The 8,671-nt window shown below is 34.2% G+C and overlaps 1 long non-coding RNA gene across 1 annotated transcript; it reads right to left on the bottom strand.

The window, feature by feature from the left end:
* Window positions 1-4,048: 4,048 nt before the first annotated feature.
* On the bottom strand, window positions 4,049-6,639 carry LOC120334597 (uncharacterized). The gene is made up of 3 exons (XR_013468858.1): window positions 5,690-6,639; window positions 5,465-5,592; window positions 4,049-5,366 (listed from the first exon to the last, which is right to left on the bottom strand). It is a non-coding gene; the product is annotated as an uncharacterized LOC120334597 (long non-coding RNA).
* Window positions 6,640-8,671: the final 2,032 nt, after the last annotated feature.

The raw sequence follows: 8,671 nt of genomic DNA, 5'->3' as shown, positions 1-8,671 counted from the left end.
TTTCGAATACACGTAGTTCGTTTCCTCCATATACTAGATAAAGTTAACAAATAAAGTATAATATTGATGGAAAATTCATCCTGAAACATATGATTACAAGTGTAAAGCATTTGGCAAAATATAGACAATATTATGAACAATGTAGGTTGTTCGTTTTGATGGTTTTTTAAAATTCGAATATAAACAGTTCACAGCCTCCACCGTGTTCGTGAAAATAAATTTGATGCGTTCTTGGCAATGCTGTTATTCATTTATGTTTAACTGTTTACCTGCTGATGACACGCGTGATAATTTTAATGAGAAAGCAAATCTTTGTTATGGAAACGGCATTTTCTATTCCACTCGAGCAGACAGGTATAGCTAGTTTGAGTGTATTTTTATTTTATTGATAAGGGAGGGCTTCGCAGATGATTTTTGACTGCGGTCGCACTGCTGTCCTTAAAAATTAAGTTTTTCAAGTGTTTACTATTATTTAGTTGTATCAAATAAGGGATGAGTGGTGGAGATAAATCTGAACAATTCATTCTACAGGCGCATTGGGGACATTAGACAAGGATGCCTAGTTTATTTCGATTTAAATTATCTATGAGCTTATATTTTCTTGTAAACAGGTAACAAGAACGACATATTATTTATATATATTATATTGAGCTATGAACGAGCGCTGTTTTAGAATTGTGATATTAGTTATATCTGGTCAATGCTAAAACCTTTTTTCTTTAAACTTGGAACTGTTTATAAATGCTTCTTGGAGATAAGCTAAATTTAATACTAAAAATTAGTTTTCAACAGCATCAATTTAAAATTATACAATTAAAATGGGTGAATTTAACCATGGTCTTTTTTCTTGCTTCGACAATTGTGGATTATGCATCGTGACGTATATCTGTCCCTGCTACACGGCCGGAAAGACGGCAGCGGCAGTTGGTGACAGTTGCCTGATTTGTGGAATTGCATATGTATTTGCCTATTTCATCATTGGTGCAATTATCAGAGGACGAGTCAGGCGCCAGCATGACATTGATGGTGGTTGTTTGAGAGATCTCATTGTCAATTTCTTCTGTCCGTTTTGTGCGATTATACAAGAGAAGACACAAGTTACAGAAGTTTCACCGGGTGCCCATGCTATGGCGCGTGTGTGATAACTCATATAGAGGAAAATATTTTGTATGAACTAATTTTAGAGACACTAATTAGTATGTAGAACCAATAAAAATAAAACATCAATAAATATATGTCAAAATTTTGTGAATAGTTTTCAAATATTAATCAAGTGCCATTACGTTTTAGATGAAATACTTTCTTATATTACTTCACATTAACAGGTTTCACATTTGTAGCGACTAAATTTATTTTATTACTGATATGTTTAATTAAATAAATTGAGGGTGGCTATTTTTTTTATTAACAAGTTAAAAAATTCAAAGTTTTTTTTACACCATTTCAAAATCATTTGGCAAGCAACATATATTGTGATATTCAAAAGAGATATTTCGTGAAAATATCATAATTTTCGACGTTTTTGATGCAATTGGCAGATTGATATATCATTGTTCATCAATCTTTTTAAAAGAAAACTAATTATCCATTTTTTTCTACAAATATTTTTGGACATTAAGTTTTTTAATCTTGCAATATAGATCGGCTAATTTTTCATATTTATTTTGATGTAAGACTTTGAAATGTCAATCTAGTTGGATTCTATAATGTAATTTCTATATTTTAACAGTTTTAAAAGTTTTGGGTATCTATCTTTATGCTATTAGTTGTAGTTGAACTTAATTTGTTGGTGGTTGAATAGTCGATTGAAGAATTTGTCTTCCATTTTAAATATCACCCAGTTACGTATATTTTGTCATTGATCTATATTTTGTAGAATATTGATAGGAAAGAAAAAAAAACGAGGAAACAAGACTAATTTGAGTGTTGAATCTTGTTGCTATGTTACGATTTTGTCAATCAATAAACGATACTGACAAGTCTGCGGCTGATACTTGAGATCGCTACATGACTATTTGAATGTCGGGAAAAACATGTCTAGTTAGTTTAATATTCGCCTATGATTTGACATGAAATAATGATCGAACTTCAAAGTTTTTCTCATCAATTTTATTTACATATAATGTAGCAGGATATTTTCTTATGAACTTTCTAGCCTTGTTAGAAGTGTAGCCTTGACAAAGACGAATTTTTAGTCGTCGAACTCAGTTGGTTGCCAGTACTATGGTAATGCTGTGCTGAGTTTCACACGAACATCCCAGTGAAAAGTGTTGTCGAGTTCTCAGCTGTGGAATTTCACAGGGTTTTATATATCAATGCCAGTTTGGATTTAAAAATTCAGAAAAGTCATTTTGTTTTAAATCAAGAAACGAGCCGCTATAATATATAGCTGCAGTGAGAAATTCCGCTTTGCCTCTAAGCTAGTAAAATTTTACGCCATGGATCAAATTATGAAATGCAGATTTGCAAATGTTTATTCCATCATTAATATTTTGTACAATTTCAGTGCGATACGGATATTTCTTAACATTTCCTATTCTTCTCTCTGCGTTTGTTTATTGTATTCAATAGCGATTGTTTATTGGGAGACACATTGCGCCGATTTTAGAAGAAAGATTTATTGGACAAAAAGTCTACCTATGGATCGTTTTGTTATTATGTTGTTGTTGTTCTTGGTATCATTATTAGTCATTATTTTCTCCTTGTTGTTGCAAAAAAGTCGCTTTTCTCATTAACTACTGGACCAATTTCTTTTAGTGGTCAAAGATTGTTGTTGTCGCTAGAGCGCCATTACTTTTATTTATTTTACAACGTCCTGTGGGTTTCGTTATTCTACCTGATGTTTTGTATAGTGACGTCAACAAAAGTAAATATAAAAATCAATTGTACCAGTTCTGCCGTCGCGAGTCAGCGGCTTCCAAAAGTCGGAAGCTTTTTCACAGGGTAGACTACGGTACCGGATCTGATAATACAGTGTTGAATCGGATCTTCCGGTATTTCGATTCAAGTTGAAACGGGAAGCATGAATCATAGTCACAAGACCTGAAACAGCTAAGCCATTCCGGTACAAGTATTGTTAAGTTACCGCAGCTGTTCCACAGTTTTGTCTAGGTTACCGAAATATTTCCGTTTGGTCTTATAGTGACCATATATTTGAGCATTGTTCTCTTATTTCATTCTTCTGTCGCCGGAGCACATTTCAAAAATACGTGCCGTTTCATCTGGTATTGTAGATGTGGAATAAAAGCAAGGTCATGTGCACTCGCTCAGAATTAAAGAACGTTGATCTCTGAGCGAAGTTACGGACCTCCAATAAAGCCAAGAGCTATTGAGTCAATATTGAATTGCAGTTTAGAATTGTTCGTTGATAAATACCGATTGGCGCGAGACCCCAAGCAGTTAGTTCATGTCAATATGATCATGAAAACAGTTATGAGGTAGTGAATTCCGCATGATTGGAGTTTTTGGAAAAAACTTTGGGCATATCTTTGTTTGTCTGGTAAGTACACTGAAAGTGGAAGGGCGAAAAACTTTAAGGCAGAAAAAGTACCGAAAGTTCAGAGGAGCACGATTCATTATGAATAAAAAATGTAAAATAAGAATGGACTCACGAGACATGTAGCCTACAGCTACTGGTAGCAATGCTGTTAGCACGTTTGTGACATAAAAATAAAATTATAAATAAAAAATTCCCGGAAAAATTTATCAAACTGTCATATGAGTGTATGGCAATAAAATAAGAGAGCAATGATCAAATACGCGGACATGGAAACAGATGACTGAACGATACACGACGCCTATATGTGACTTACACTGAAAGTTCGTTATCTGATAATAAAGAAATCCGAAAGAATAATTTATAAATTGAAATTCAAGTCCCACCGCAGAAACCGCTACGACAAAGATTTACGCTCTAGAATAGACCAATGGTTCTCAAACCTTTCTCAGTTCGGGAATCCAAAAATACGAGCAATGTACACATTACGCGCATTCTAAATCTAGTCATCCAACCTGTCATCCAATTCGCTTTCTTGAGAATATTTGAAATTGAAATTTATTTTTCTGTGTCCATAACATTTTTACGACGATTAGCTCGCAGTTTCGCATAACTGCCGTTGTACTGCTGCTGGTTAATTAAACCCTGTCTGTACGTCGGGCGGCCTGCCAACCGACCACAAAAGCTAGTTTTCGCAGAGCACAGGGGTAGCCTACTTATAGTGTTATTTTGATAGATAGATTGCAAATCACATTGTGATCAAACAATTTATGCACAAGTGAAAACACCCTGTGACTGGAAATAGCCTTTTAGTTAGTGAAACTACGGAAACGATTTTCTTATAAATGAAAAAGTATGGAAACGAATCCGCATTAAAATCAATTTTGAGCCAAGTATTGTGGCTCCAATCAAGTTTTCACTGGGCCCTGCAATTCTCTATGCCCCATTTGGGGTGAAATATCGTGACCCAAATACCCATTAGGAAGTATAAAACATTAAAATTAATAACCATCTTGAAGTACGGAAAATATGAAATCGATTGGTCAATTCCTTACAGTCAGAAGCATACGAAAAAGAATAACAACGTATTTCAATTCTAATAATAACTCAATGCCACAACAGTGAAATAAGACTGTGAAAATCATCGATGAGCAATCAGAAGCTGCAGTAATTTAGCTATTATACTAACTGCAACTTAGAAGCACATATTTTTAACAAATATCAGCTATTTTTGTGATGTTCGTTAATATCAATAAAAATATGAGTAATGCTTAGTAAGCAAAAAATTGATGATTAGAAGAGATTTGAATAGTGTACGAAACTATCGCCTGTATGAATGCTCGCATTTGAAACTATTAGCAAACTTCACAGCGTCCGGCAATTGTAAAAATAATTTTTTCTTACTGTCAGAGTTCAGTAAAAAATTCTTAGAAAAAGTGTAATTAAATTTACAGAATAATCTATCTGCGTACCTCACCCTGTCGAGCCGGTCTTTAAATTATCGAAATTCAGCAGTTAGTATAAACCATGCGCAATGTTGACTTTTGGGCGGAAATACAAAAAATAGGTTTATTTTCCAATGTATCAATGAGTCACATGGCCAAAACCAAGAGCTTTCATATGCCGTTCTTCATACCGAGGCCCAGAATGTCACTAAGTCAACGTTTTAGCGATTATAAGTTGGACGTCATTTGGTGGTTTCATCCCCGAAAAAACATTTTGCCCTGTGACGGGGTCAAGATAGTTTTTCAATTCAATGTGTCTGATTACTTCAAAACCGTCCATTTTTGACGGTTTTTTCAGAGCTTCATTATATGTTTGAAAGCGTACAAGTTTCTCAATTCCCCTTTGTTTGGCAAGAACGGTAGATCTAAATTTCAAGTCATTATTTAAGTTTTAATATCGATAAGATGACGATGAGTTGAAAATATAAGTTTATCACTATATAAGTACATTTATTGATCTCACCTTTTTATAAGGTCAGACATTAGTCCTTTCCTTCTATAACTTGGATGCACAGTTCCCAATTTCATTTCCCAAAATTTCTTAGTTCCAAGAATGTCAGATAATTCATTTCCTCCAATTGTCACCCTGAGCTTTACACATATAAAAAGAATTATTATTTGTTAAATTTAAAGGGAATATTATAAAAGAAGATTCAAAGTAAATTAAAGTCTGAAATAAATAAACTACCCGATTCAAAGTAGCTATCTTTTCACTGCTATGCAGTGTTTTTTCATACTGTATTCTTTCATTATCGTCGTGTTTCACATTGATGACAACACCACATAATTCAGCATCTTTATCACTAAATGCCCCGAGTGAATTTCCTTGCCTTAAGAAAGATTGGGATAAAATATAGTATTATATTTATATAAATGCACTCAATGTTCTTAAGAAGAAAATATTTATGAGCTCAATTCCTTGAGCTGATTTGGTAAAATAAATATGTACAGATATTTATTATTTTACTGGTATTAACAACGTAGTCGATACATATGCAATATCTTTATGCAGTATATATTCCATTATATTCATATTGTGTAATTCACCCAATAAAATAAAAACTAAACGTGTCAATAATATTTAACCGGGAGTGACAGCAATAATAAGTTCTATAGGCAGTAATCGCGACATTAAAACTAAAATATAAACACATTCAATAATTTATTTTATCTCTACAGCAAAATTGTGACCCATACCGTATGTCAATATGAGGTTTACATGTTTTATGGTATTGGGAATATATAGAACATAAAGAAAGGGACCCATATAATACAACACTTTTATCATACCCATCGTACAAGTATATAATAGATTTTATGCAAGTGGTATGTATACTCGCTCCTTTTCCAACTGGGCTACACTCCATTCCCATTCACCTCACTGATATATCTCAAAGTCAGTTGTATATATTCACTATTGATGGACAGATGATTCATGAAAGACGTTGTGTAGGCATAATTTCAGCAAGCGAACCTCTATCCGAGAATAATATGTAGGAATCAATTCTTCTTTCGTGCAATTTAAATATACTCCCAATGCGTATGTAGATGTGAAATGTTCTTCGATCAAATTCCTGACAGCGCATAGATGTTTGACGCTTAGAAGTTTGTAAGTGAGGTTTGTTATTGAAGCCATGATCTGTCTAACACAATATGCATATATAATAAATATCATATCAGGTAATTTTCAATATTGCTATTATATAATAACTTTCTGATAAGCTGATCTTACAGTCACCCTGACAAAACATATATGCATTCTAATTCTCATTGAAAAGGCCGAGAACACTTGCATTACATCAGCTTAGGCATACCACTGAGTACGGTATATTGCACAACCCTTGTCTTATGTAAAAGGTAATATTGACCTGCTCCTGATAAATTCCGTTTGTGGTCGGCTAGCAAAGACATGCTGCTATCAAATATTAGTTACCACACAGCTAAGTGGTTTACGCTCTTTCGTTATGTAATACCGTAAGTAAACAAAACGCTACACTGATCTCTCTGTCATACAAATAACACGATCAGTTATGCCCAAACATAATCGCGTGGTGCACAATGGAATAATTATATATTACAAACGTATGACATTATATGATTTAGTACATTCCCATTGGATTTACGCATCAGGTAAAAGCTAAATGTGTGAACTTCGATCCTTGCAATATGTGCATCGCATTCGATCCATGCTCAATGTTGAGACAAGAAGTATTTGAGTTGATAATTCATTTTACAATTTGGTAAAAGCTAAATGCGTGTGCCACATCCGATCATACGATTTATGATCAATGTTGAAATTATAAGTATATATTTGAGTTGAGTTCAATTTACGAGGTTTGTGGAACAGTACGCACAGAATAATTAAGATTTTCATCAGCGGGTCAGCGGCTGTTTTTGACTAGGTCCCAACTCTCAACCAACAACCGTAGGTTTATTAAAATAATGTGAGAGGGTCATCGGTGTTACTGATAATGCAGAACAACTTCTATGATGTAATATAACGCATTAAATAAAAAATGAAATAGAAAATAAAAGCTTTTATGAGCAATATTGATGCTAACTCCAAATGGTTTAATGGCGCAGAAAACATTCAAATGATCAGTATTCTCGCGCTGCTTAAAATTTAACTTCTGATCTGTGTGAAAAAATTTGATTTATCGGCCATCCATTCGGTTTTCAACTTTCTAAAAATATGTGCGGCCCGCCAACCACTTGCAACCTTTAATTTTGGGCCGCGAGCGACAAAAGTTTGCCGACCCCTGCTCTAAATGCTACGGCGAGGGTTCAAGCATTCTCAGCAAATACCAAACCAGGGGTACCCCATTTTCTAGGTAAAAGGGCCGCATTTCGATCACAAAAGATAGAATATTACACATAATATATTAATACACAGAATATTATTACCCTGTGTTTGTACTAATTAATTCATTTATTAGTCCGGTACTGATGTTTAATATGCTTTTTGTTTTCATTTTTATGCATTTTAAAACATAGTTAATGGATAGCCTTCGTAAGTTTGCAGTTGCAACTTCTCCCCTAGCGAGAACTATGACAGAATTTTACAACATATGAAACATATAATTATACCTAATAGCAACAATGTTTTTCAATTACAAAAACGTTTTACAATTGTTTTATTCTTAATGAGAGTTCTGAGTCTGCATTCTGTTCACAAGTACTTTAAAATCTTTTCCCCAAGATCACAACCAGATGGATATGCAATTTTGAACTCTGGGTGAAGCTGTTCGTGGTGCCGTTGTAAGTTTGCTTGCTTCTGTGACAAATAAGACACATGGGTTTCCAAATTCATTGTTCCACGCAGAGGTAAAACCCTGTTTTCGTCGTTTTCTTTTCTTTGTTGCCATGACTTATTGCTCTTAAGCTGGACGCAGTGTAATACTGTTGTGAAGATTCCGAAGATAGATAGAGGGTGCGATGAGCGAGATAAGTAACTCAAATTTTACGCAACAAGACGTAATTCATCTATTTGATGTGATGTCACAATCCATAGTCGTATCATGCGCTGTAAGGGATGATAAGAATGATACCGAATATAAAAATCGTTTATTATACGCCGCGGATATTATGATATATGTTTGAGTTCATTCAAAGATCTGTGGGGGGACGCAAAATATGCATCGTCGAGGCTCATGGGGGCCGCGGGTTGAGA

The sequence above is a fragment of the Styela clava genome, chromosome 15 (assembly GCF_964204865.1).
Source record: "Styela clava chromosome 15, kaStyClav1.hap1.2, whole genome shotgun sequence".
Classification (NCBI taxonomy): domain Eukaryota; kingdom Metazoa; phylum Chordata; class Ascidiacea; order Stolidobranchia; family Styelidae; genus Styela; species Styela clava.
Note: the sequence above shows the minus strand (reverse complement) of the source record. Positions and strands in the feature narration are given on the sequence as shown.